Raw genomic sequence first — 12,119 nt, 5'->3', positions numbered from 1 at the left:
CACTGTGGACACATGGCCGAGAGCGTGGATCCTGGCAGAAAACAGCCCCTTTTCAGAAGAAGGTTTGAAGAAGGCTGCATCCCTCGTTGGTATTATAGGTATACCGAAACGAAAGGTAACATTTAGGTGTGAGAGACTGGGAAGCCCAGCGAGGATCGAAGGGCTGGAAGGAAGAATGGTGTCCCAATAAGAGCGTACGAGCTGGGAGGGGCTGCAGCAGCCCCTCCCCAGACGCCAGCGACTCTCCGGCCAGGCAGGAACCTTCCATCAGATACACTGGGTGGGGCTGATTACAGAGGAGGAACGGAAGTTCCACCAGGAGTCGCTGTACTGTATTCACGGCTCTTGTATATGATTTATGCTGGCATTATCTAAACTGAGAAGCGGACAATCCTTCATTCAAAGGCGATCTCCCTCTATTTTGTGTTGCCGCGCATGGAGTCCTAAGGCCGGAGCCCCACAGGTGCCGCCAGCAGAGTCCCAGCAGAGGTGAGCGGCTCATTTCAGCTCGGGTGAGTTCCACGTTATTTGACTGTGCCAACCGATGAGCTCATCTCCCAGTTTTAAGGAATTACTTGAAGAGAGCAGTTGAGATCTTTTAAAAGGCGAAGCATAATTATTTCAAACTCACAGTGTTTCTCGAACCATAATTTTACTGGCCATTTTCTATTCAAAGTAAAACAACAAATCCTTTGAGTTGCACATAAAGTGATTTCGCAATAGCACCTTCTCTGTGGGGTGTAGTCTTCCTCATTAAAAAGCTAAGGTTAGAGGAGTTCCTCCTGCAGATCTTTTTTCCCTGCAAAGCTGTCATGCTTTTACCCCTCTTTTCCACCACAAATGAGGCTTCTGTGGGTGGAGATGGGGCAGTATTTCTAGGACTGTGCTTCTTCCCAGAATTGAAGCATTGAGGGAGGGACTGTCTGGAACAGTCGCTGAGGCCTGGAGAGGTCTCCTCCGCAAGGAAGCCCCTAGGCGGGGCTCCTCCTGACAGGAGTTTCAGGTGCACAGAACTGCCTGCCTCCTGGGTAAATGTGGTTCCCCAAGGGTGGTGTATGCTAGAGTCGAAGCTTTTGGCAGACTCTTTCGGAAGGCTGCAGAGTGTGGAGAATGTGGAACCGGTGGCTGAGAGAACCGCCCACAGCCAGAGCCAAAAGAGCATGTCCTCTGGAACTGGAAAAGCTTCAGAGAGACTGCTGTTAGCAGCTGGGGATTAGAATCGGGGAAGAAAGCCAGAGGAAAGAGGGTTGAGTGGCAGGTGTACGGATGAGGGACTTTGACGTTTCCATGTTCCCAGAGGAGTGTATGGTGCCAGCCTGTTTTTCTCCAAGCTCCCAGGACATACTAATGCGACCATCATGCCTCAAGTACCTGGGGTGCTGGTGACATTACTCCTTTGGTGACCCTTCCACATGTGTTAACAAAGTGATTTCTAGCACAACTGAGTCTAAGGAAAACAAAAGAAGGAACCTGCCGATACGGGTTAGGGCAGTGATAAGAGCAGAGCTAAGTGCTGGCTCGGAGCACAGCATGCGTTTCTGCTTGAGTCTCCCCAAGACAAGTGCCTACAGAACCAGGCTGCGCTTCAGGATGGGAAAGCCATATTTTAAAAAGTACCTAAAAGCTCAAACTGTGGTTTTGCTGCAATTGTTCGAGGTGTCTGGCCATCAGCAGCACAGGTGATCGTGGCTTGGCAGCGGTAGACAGAGGCAGTGTCCTGGGTGTCCGACGCTAGGATCCGCCGTGTGCACCGCTCCTGCACACCGCTTGGCAGGGAGAGAGAGGAGGCCTGGACAGGACAGATTTTCTTTTGTATCAGTAGCAACAGGAGCTGCCACCTCAGTCCACCAAATTAGGAAAAACAGACATTTGGCAGGGTTGGTAAAGTCCAGAGAAGCAAGTGCAGCACTCCTGGGGACTCCAGAATATTTAGGAAGAATTTGAGAGGATGTGGATTTCCAGCAGCATCAGCCAGTGCCAGCTGAATTGGGTCTTATTTTACCCACAGGCCATGGGGCTGGTTTGGGGGCCCAGCACCCCCATATCCTCACAGCTGTCCTCAGTTCCCCAGTATGGGTGCAGCATTGATGGCAAGCAACAGCAAACAGAGGGTTTAACTCTGGATCCAGGTCTGCATGTGAATGGCAAGAAGGTGCAGAGGGGATATTTACAGATCATCAGCACCAAGTTAGAATACATAAGATCAGGTAGACAGCAGGGAAGAGCCATTGGTTTAGTAGTGTATGTGAAGACTGATATAAAATTGGTACTTGTTTGCTTAATTATAAAATTGACACATTTTATAAACTATAACTTCAGGAAGCATAATGCAAATGACAAATATCAGACCACTTAAATTGGTCATTTTCTTACTTTAATTTACAGAAATAGTATTTTTTTATTATGGAGTGATGAAATGGACTTCCTCTCACTTTTCAACTTTAGAAATCATTATCTTCTGAAAGGATAGTATAGAAATAATCTGAGGTCCTTGATGTGTTTTCACCATGGCACAAAATAACGAGAAATGGTTTGCGAATTACTTTATTTAATTCAGATTATAAAGTTATGTTTCCCCTGAAATCTGTGGTTGAATCTCTATTTCCTCAGACATTGTAAGTGGATTCTAAAGGGGTAACTCTTAAAAACACATTTACTAATTACTAATCACTGACAATATTTATGTAGATCTAAAAAATTCACACTTTTTAATATTGTTATAATTTTTGATGTTGCTAAAGGTTTTTAAGGCATATTAATGTGAAACACACGTCTCTTTCTTTTTTAACTTTAGGAATACAAAGTGCAGCATATCTATTTTAATTTTAATCTTAATTTTAGATTCAGGAGGTACATATGCAGGTTTGTTACAAGGGCATATTGCGTGATGCTGAGGTTTGGGCTTCTTTCCATCATGCAGATAGTGAACATAGAACCCAATAGATAAGTTTCCAGCCCTTGCCCCCTTTTTCCCTCCCACTTCTGGTGGTCCCCAGTGTCTATTGTTCCCATCTTTGTGTCTATGTGTACCCTATATTTAGCTCCCACTTGTAAATGAGAACATGTGGTATTTCATTTTCTGTTCCTTTGTTAATTAACTTAGGATAATGGGCTGCAGCTGCATCCATGTTGCTCCAAAGGACCTGATTTCATTTTTTTTATGGCTGCATGGTATTCCATGGTGTATGTGTACCACATTTTCTCTACCCAATCTACCATTGATTGGTATTTAGATTGATTCCATGTCTTTGCTACTGTGAATAGTTCTGTGATAAGATATGAATGTGGGTTTCTTGTTGGTAGAATGATTTCTTTTCCTTTGGGTATATACTCAGTAATGAGATCGCTGGGTCTACTGGAGTTCTATTTTTAGTTCTTGAGGAATCTCCAAATTGCTTTCCACAGTGGTTGAACTAATTTATATTCTCACTAACAGTGTGTAAGCAATCCCTTCAACATAGCCTTGCCAACAGCTATTATTATTGTCTTGTTAATAAAAGCCATTCTGATTGGTATGAGATGGTATCTCATTGTGGTTTTGATTTGCATTTCTCTGATGATGAGTGATGTTGGGCACTTTTTCATATGTTTGTTGGATAGTTGTTTGACTTCTTTTGAGAAGTGTATGTTCATGTCCTTTGCCCACTTTTTAATGGGGTTATTTTTCTCTTGTTGATTTGTTTAGGTTTACTATAGACTCCAGATATTAGTCCTTTGTTGGATGCATAGTTTGCAAATATTTTGTCCTATTCTGTAGATTTTGTTTAGTCTGTCGATATTTTTTTTTTGCTGTGCAGAAGCTCTTTAGTTTAATTAGACCCCAGTTGTCAATTTTTGTTTTCGATGCAATTGCTTTTTAGGACTTAGTCATAAATTCTTCCTCAAGACCAATGTCCAGAATGATATTTCCTGGATTTTCTTCCAGGATTTGTATAGTTTGAGGTCTTGCATTTACACTGTTAATACATCTTGAGTAAATTTTTGTATCTGGGTGAGAGATAAGGGTCCAGTTTCATTTTTCTGCATATGATTAGCCAGTTTTCTCAGCACCATTTATTGATTTGGGAGTTGTTTCTCCATTGTTTACTTTTGTCAACTGTGTTAAAGATCAGTTGGTTGCAGGTGTATGGGTTTATTTCTGAGTTCTCTATTCTGTTCAATGGTTCTATATTTCTGCTTTTGTTACCAGTACCATGTTGTTTTTGTTAGTATAGCCTTTTAGTATAGTTTGAAATCAGATAATATGATACCTTCAGCTTTATTCTTTTTGCTTAGGATTGCTTTGGCTATTCAGGCTCTTTTTTGATTCTATATGAAGTTTAGTTTTTTCTGATTCTGTGAAAAATGATGTTGGTAGTTTAACAGAAATAGCATTGAACCTGCAGATTGCTTTGGGCAGTATGGACATTTTAATGATATTGATTTTTCTAATCCATGAGCATGGACTGCGTTTCCACTTCTTTGTGTCACTATGATTTCTTTCAGTAGTGTTTTGCAGTTCTCCTTGTAGAGATCCTTCACCTCTTTGGTTAGATGTATTCCTATGTATTTTATTTTTTGTTGCCATTATAAATGAGGTTACTTCCTTGATTTGCCTCTCTGTTTGAAAGTTTTTGGTGAATAGAAATGACACTGATTGTTGTACATTGATTTTATATCCCGAAACTTCACTGAAGTTGTTCATCAGTTCTGGGAGCCTTTTGGCAGAATCTTTAGGGTTTTCTAGGTATAAAATCACACATTAATAAAGAGGGATAATTTGACTTCCTCTTTTCTAATTTGGATCTTTTTTACTTCTTCCATTTTTCTGATTCCTCTGGCCAGGGCTTCTAATACTATATTGAATAGGAGTGGTGAGAGTGGACATCCTTGTCTTGCTCCTGTTTTTGGAAGGAATGCTTCAAGCATTTGCCCATTCAGTATGATGCCGGCTGTGGGTTCATCATACATGGCTCTTATTATTTTGAAGTATGTTCCTTCAATGTCTAGTTTGTTGAGGGTTTTTATAGTGAAGATTTGTTTGGGTTTTATCAAAAGCCTTTTTTGGCATGTATTGAGATGATCATTTTGTTTTTGTTTTTAATTTTGTTAGTGTAGTGAATCACATTTATTGATTTGTGTAGGCTGAACAAACTTTGCATCCCAAGAATAAAGACTACTTGAGCGTGGTGAATTAACTTTTATGTGCTCCTGAATTTGGTTTGCTAGTATTTTGTTGAGGATATTTTTGTCTATGTTTCTCAGAGATATTGCTCTGTTGTTATCATGTGTCTTTGCCAGAGTTTTGTATCAGGATGATACTGCTTTCACAGAATGAGGTAGGGAGGAATCTCTCCTTGTCGATTTTTTAGAATAGTTTTAGCAGGATTGGTACCAGCTCTTCCTTTGTATGTCTAGTATAATTTGGTTATGCATCCATCTGGCCTTGGGCATCTTTTTGGTTATTGGTAGGTTTTTAAATTACTGATTCAATTTCCTTATTTGTTATTGGTCCATTTAGAGTTTCTGTTTCTTTATGGTTCAATCTTGGGAGGTTGTATGTTTCTAGGAATTTATCCATTTCCTCTAGATTTTCTAGTTTGTGCACACAGAGATGTTCATAAAAGCCTCTGAAGTTCTTCTATATTTCTGTGGGATCTACTGTAATGTCACCTTTATCTTCTTCATTGTGCTTATTTGGATCATCTCTCTTTTTTCTTTGTTAATCTATCTAGTGGTTCAGCAATCTTGTTTATTATTTCAAGGAAGCAACTTTTTGTTTCACTGATCCTTTGTATGTTTTGGGGGTCTCAATTCATTTAGCATGGCTCTGATTTTAGTTATTTCTTTTCTTCTGATAGCTTTGGGATTAGTTTGTTTTTGTTTTTCTAGTTCCTTTAGGTGGATGTTAGATTGTTTATTCGAGATCATTCTATCTTCTTGATGTAGGAATTTAGTGCTGAACTTTTGTTTTAACATTGCTTTTGCTGCATTCTATAGATTTTGGTATGTTGTGTCTCAGTTTGTATGTTTCTAAGAGTTTTTATTTCTTCCTAAATTTTATTATTCATCCAAACATCTTTCTGGAGCAAATAGTTTAATTTTCATGTAGTTGTGTGGCTTTGATAGTTCCTCTTGGTATTGATTTCTGTTTTTATTCCAGAAAGTGCAATATTTTTTAGCTGAATCATACTTCGGCTAGCTTACAAGGCAACTAATCAATGAGGTAGGATTAGAAATGTGTTTGCTCAAAAGGAAGATTATATTACAAACCTAACATTTGAATGCTTCATCATAAACCTGATCTCATCACGTGATAAAACATTTGAAAGTGTAGCCACTGAAAAAATTCTATAATACATCATAATACATAAAAGTACATTGTTAAAAATTAATGTTTATGATAAAAATAATTTTTGATGGATTATACATCTAAACATGAATCTAAAGCCTTAAAATCTTTAGATGAAAAGGGAAGAAAATGTCTTTGCAACTGTGAAGTATGCAATGATTTCTTAGCAAGAATACAAAAGTGCTATATTTAAAATTTAAATAAGATTGTTAATTGGCCTCTATAAAAATTAAAAATCTCAGCTCATCAGAAACATCATTAAGAAAATGAAAAGACTATGCACAGATGGAAGAAATTTATTCATATGGTAGAGAGGACATATATTCAAAAATAAAGCCTCCTACAAATCAATAAAGACAAACAACCTAGTAAGAAATGAGCAAAAAGCATGAATAGACAATTCATAAAATATGGGAATGGGCAATAAGCACATGAAAAGATGCTCGCCATTATCAGGATATATGAGGGAACTTGTTGGTGTGATGAAAATACTCTATATCTTGATTGGAATGGTGGTTACACAGGTATATATATATTTATAAAAACTCATCCAACTATACATGTAAGTTCTGTGCATTTCACTGTATATAAATTTTAACTCAATAAAAAGTAATGACATTTCTAAACAACAAAAACTATTGATATGCATTATTTCAGCTTTTCCCGAGTATATCTATTAAACTATGAAAAATGTTGAAAACACAATTGGTATATTCTTGAGCTCAGGTTTTACTGAAATAGGAGGTCTCTAAAATACCCTCAGGAGAGACTGGAAGAAGACTGTATTAGTTCATTTTCATGCTGCGATAAAGACAAACCCGACACTGGGACCAAAAAGAGATTTAATTGGACTTACAGTTCCACATGTCTGAGGAGGCCTCAGAATTTGGTGGGCCTGGGAGAGAATGCCAGTCTCCAGTCGCTATTGAGTTCCATGATGCTTCAGAAACCTCAAGCTCAATATGTTTGAAACTGAACTCATAGAGTTTTCCTAAAATGTGCACATTTCTTTGTAGTTTCTACTTACAGAATGGCACTATTGTTTCATCCTTGGCTGTGGATCAGTTGGTTTCTGGGCTCTATGATTTTACTTTGTTAAGTAGTGTTCATTTTATATTTTCCTCCTGCTTCTCTCCCTTGCTACAGTCTTATTGAAAGCCATCACCATGCCTTTCCTAGACTCCCCATCAGAGTCAACAACAGTGGCTTCCCTAGTGTATATCAAAGGTTTCTGCACTGAGGCAGTCGCAAGGTCCTCCTTCTTGCCCGCTTTGTCTCACTTTGCACCTTGGACACCACACTTATAATAATTTCTGCTGCTGCACTAGCTGCTCAGACCCCATTTCCTGTGCTGGCTCTCGTTCTTCTGCCTGACTTCTAATGTTAGGTTGATATGCCCTGGTCTCAGCCTTCTGTGTTCTTTGCTGGTCTCTCAGTACTATACCATCAGGTAATCCCTTTTAGACTTTTGGTTTTAAATATGATATTACATTGTTAATTTCTAGGACTTATATCTATGAATAATGAAGTAATATCTGTGAATAATAAATGCCAGGTCTCGCATCTCCATCTACAGCTCTGGCCTCTGTACTGAGCCTCAGGTGACTGTTTCATCTCCATTTGATTGTTTAATAAGGCATTTCAGATTTGACTGTCCAAAGTAAAACCCTTGGTCTGGATCCCATGGCATACAAGAAAGACACTAGATTCAATTTGTTGTCAGTCTCTCCTTTACCAGTTGACTAGGTGGAAAATCTAGTAGCCACTCTTGTTTTTTAAACATACTTTCCTCCCAATGCTAAAAATGGTATTTTGTCAGTTCTATAGTCAAGTTACAAAATTTGATCCCTACCACTACATTTGTTCAATCTTTTGTTATTGCTCTCATGGAGAACTGCAATAACTTCCAAATTCTACTTGCTTGCACTTTTGATAACTTCAGAGTCCTTATTCCACAGAACAGCTAGAAACATCTTTTAACCATGAAAACCAGATTGTCATGATTCTGTTGAAAACTCATACATAGCTTCCCCTCATGTTCAAAATAAAACCCAATCCATATCCCTACTGCCTCTACAAGTAGGAGTTGTTCTCTACTCACCTCTCTGAGTACATTTTCTATCAGCCTCCTCCCTCTCCCTGTCTCACTTGCTCAGCTGAATTCATGGCATTTTCTTCTGTTTCCAAGCATTTAGAGCACCCTTCCTTGCTGTTCTTGTTGTTTGGAACTTTCCTCACATTGATATTATGTTTGAATTTGGTCCTTCTTGCAGGCTCTGCCCAAATGGGCCCTCCTCAGAGATGCTGTTTCTTAGGACTGTATCTAAATTAGCAGTCCCCCAACACTCTTTCTCCTTGGTTTATAATTTTTGTAGCATATTTCTTTACTGGAAGTTATATTATAATTTATTAGTTTACTTGAGTTCAATTAGATAAAAAACTTTGTCTTGTTAACCTTCTGTATTCACATCATAATAAGCCCTGGTATGTAGTATACACACACAAAAAGTCTTTGAATGAATCAATGGATTGATGAGTTACTACTATCTGTGCAGCGAGCCTGCCAGATATCCAATGGGCATTGAGAATTTACAGAGTATATTGGCTTTCACCCTGATGATAGAGCAATATCCATAAAAACTAATATCTGTAAATGATAAACACCAGATATATATTCAAAAAGGCACTAATCATTTCAATCCCTATCTTTCCATTTTGTGATAGATAGAAATACGACAATCAGTTATCCTTTGGTATTTTTTAAGTCCACAAAATTCTTGGAAATAAAAATAGCAGTAGTGTGTCACATACAGTAACCACTCATATAAATAGCTATTACTTTGAACCATACCTTGCAAAATTTTTCACCCTAGTGTGTCATTTGATGATGCACAGATACCCCATTTCTAGATTAGAAAATAAACTCCCCAGTATTGTTGCTGGACTTGAAATCACTTGGTGATTATTATTGCAAACTTGGTATTCAAACTTTGTGTTCTTTCCTTAATTTTTTGAAAGCTTGTGACATACATGCAAGTTATGGAGCCCTTAGTACTGTACCCTAAAATGACACGCTAAAAAAGGCTTGCCAATATATGCATTGTTTTAGCGAATGCACATTACTGTGGCTCTTGAAGCAATTACAAAGTGTTTCATTTTATGATTTCAGTTTTTGATGAAATATTTATCAACATTTTTATTAGTCTGAATGGAGGGTCGTGAATTTTGGACAATGAGCTAACCCTTTCTCTTCCTCCTAATAAACCATGAGCACTTTATCTCTCGTATGAAAAATTCAATTAATTAAAAGTTAAAACAAACTATTTCAGTATATTCCCATTAGATATGAAGGAGCGAAATTTTTTATATTTACTTTAAATGAATTAAAGATTATATTTTACAAAATAATATGAGTGAGTTTGCAGCCTCTATATGCACTGATAGCATAAAGCACTGCAAAAAGGGTGTGCAATTTCCATGAGCAATTCTACATAAAATCTCAGGTCAAAGATATTTTAGTGATAACTTCAATGATACTTTACAAAAGGCCTACACTCACCAAAAAATGCTGCTACAAAGTCAAACTGTATTTTAATGATCAAGGGAAGTTAGTTTTAATGAAGTTCGCTGAAGGAAGCCCTTCAAGTCCCCTAACATGATTATATACTCTGATGACTCAACTCCAACAGACATGTCTCCATAGGGTTTTGCTAAAAATGGCTGAACATAGTTCCTTATCTTTCACAGATGTCTAATGTACAATCAGAGATTAACTGAAAAGTAAAAGGAGAATAGTAACTGGGTTAAATTTGTAACAAGTGGTATAATGCATACAATAAAGCTTACTACATATAACATTTTGAAGAACACTTAAATTTTAGTAGCACTATTATTATAAGAAAAAATAAAGGCATAGGGGAGACAAATGCTGTTTTCCTTACCCCAGCACATTTAGACAAAATCCAGACTTGAAGGAACACCTCCTGCATTTTCTTAGCCCTCATTAACAAATGTAAGTGAGAATTATCCATTGTAGAATTAAGCACAAGGAAATTTGTCTTGGTTTATGTGAGTAGCTCAAAGCAAAGTTAGACCTATAACCTCCGATTCCCAACTTTCAATCCTAATCTTGAGGTTACATTTCTTCCCCATTCTATGAAATAAAAGTCTTACTAAAAAGATTAACAGTTTATAATTAAATGGTATAATATGCACCATAAATTACAACATGCAGTTCTGGGATTTGTGGTTCCATTTCTGTGTTTAGGCATTCTGCTGCTACTGGAGGGCCCTCTGTTGGAATATGTGAGGGATGAAGACAGTGAAAGAATCCCAAGCGGGAAACTGAATCAATGCATGTGCCATCTTGGAAACCAAAAATTAAAAGATCAGCTTGCTGGAGGTATTTAATCAATCTTGCTCTGCATATTAAATGTGCATTCAAAGAAAAATGTGTTTTAATTACAGTTTAAATGCATTCTGAATGCTAATATGACAAGGATTGAAGCACTTTATTTTGCTTAGCTCAATATTTTACAGTTAACACATTGCTTGCAATGGAGTATTTAAAAAGTTACTTCAGCTAAAAGTTTTATAATTTCATCAAGAAAGAAGGAGGCAGGTAAGAAAGACAACTGGTTTCTTTATTTAATAAAGAGGCTTAAAGAAGTCTTAACCTCAAAAGTCTCCATTTTCTAGAAATTTGCTTAATTTGCTTGATGCTTGGCTGTCATTTTGCATCTCCTCAGAGTGCTGAGCGCAACCTCCACCCACTTTGATGCCATGATAAGGTTCTTCTTTCTGGCTGCCTGTTAATAAAATTATCTCCACCAACTGGACTATAAATATCCTAATGGCAGGGATATATGCATCCCCACTAGTGATTGGAATAGTATATTGCACAGTCAGAGTGGTCTGTAACTGTTGACTGAACAGCCTCTGTTCTGGCTGGCTTTCTTAGAAATGGACACGTTCCCTGAGAACAGTGTCTGTGGCACCCACTTTAGTTGGAAAGGAAACAGTGCAGACCACAGGGGCTTTATATTCTGTCTCAGCTCTTTGATTCTAACACCTGCTCTGTAATGTTAAATGCTATCTTATTTCCAGCCCCAGGTCCATATATATTCTGTGTAATGTGATGTGGTGTGGTGTGGTGTGGTGTGGTGTGGTGTGGTGTGGTGTGGTGTGGGGTTGGGTGTGGAGGGTAGCATGTAACAGAGGTAAAGCACAATCCTTAAGGCCTTAAATTAAGGAGGGATAAGACTAGAGTGATCTTGGTCATGGTAGGGAATGAGGTAGCCAGGGGAGTAAGTCTTAGTCTAGAAATACTAAAACCTCAAAATACTTACACACATTCACCAATAATTAGAAATGAGTGTGGATTCTTGCAAGAACTCTAAATCGTACCTTTCAGTTCAGTGTTATAGGTGCAAAAGTAGAAGACTGACTTATTTTGAGGCAATTCTGTCTTTGGCAAATATTTTAGCAATATTTTCTCTAGATGGCAAGCAAAACTATTGTTATGCAAACACTTACTCTGTAATTACCTAAAATTCCATACCTCTTTGCATGTTTTTGTGATTGAGTGTATATGCATGAATATATATAGTAATAATACTTTAGAAAATTGTCTATGATTACCATAACATTAATTGCTTGTGTCTTCCTGTACTTAACTATATAGAAATTACCTTCAACTACTGATCTTGTTACATAAAACTATCTTACTATATTATAATGTATTTGCAATACCAGAGAGTTTTCTGTAGTTTCTGGCAACAGCTTGAGA

The 12,119-nt window shown here is 37.7% G+C and overlaps 1 protein-coding gene across 5 annotated transcripts in view; it reads left to right on the top strand.

Annotated features, from left to right (window-relative positions):
* The first annotated feature begins 328 nt into the window (after positions 1-328).
* The window catches only part of PPDPFL (pancreatic progenitor cell differentiation and proliferation factor like), a 28,230-nt gene continuing 16,439 nt past the window's right edge, over positions 329-12,119 (top strand). For 4 of the 5 annotated variants that reach the window (XM_055284822.2, XM_063643091.1, XM_063643089.1 and 1 more), the window contains exons 1-2: positions 329-512; positions 10,599-10,733. The gene's annotated coding sequence lies outside the window, so the exon portion shown is untranslated. Of the gene's footprint in view, positions 513-2,392; positions 2,531-10,598; positions 10,734-12,119 lie in introns of those variants that run through there. The other variant, XM_063643090.1, reaches the window with a different exon arrangement.

Source organism: Symphalangus syndactylus, chromosome 7 (assembly GCF_028878055.3).
Source record: "Symphalangus syndactylus isolate Jambi chromosome 7, NHGRI_mSymSyn1-v2.1_pri, whole genome shotgun sequence".
Lineage (NCBI taxonomy): Eukaryota > Metazoa > Chordata > Mammalia > Primates > Hylobatidae > Symphalangus > Symphalangus syndactylus.
The sequence above is the reverse complement of the archived record's forward strand: the minus strand, read 5'-3'. Positions and strand labels throughout refer to the sequence as shown.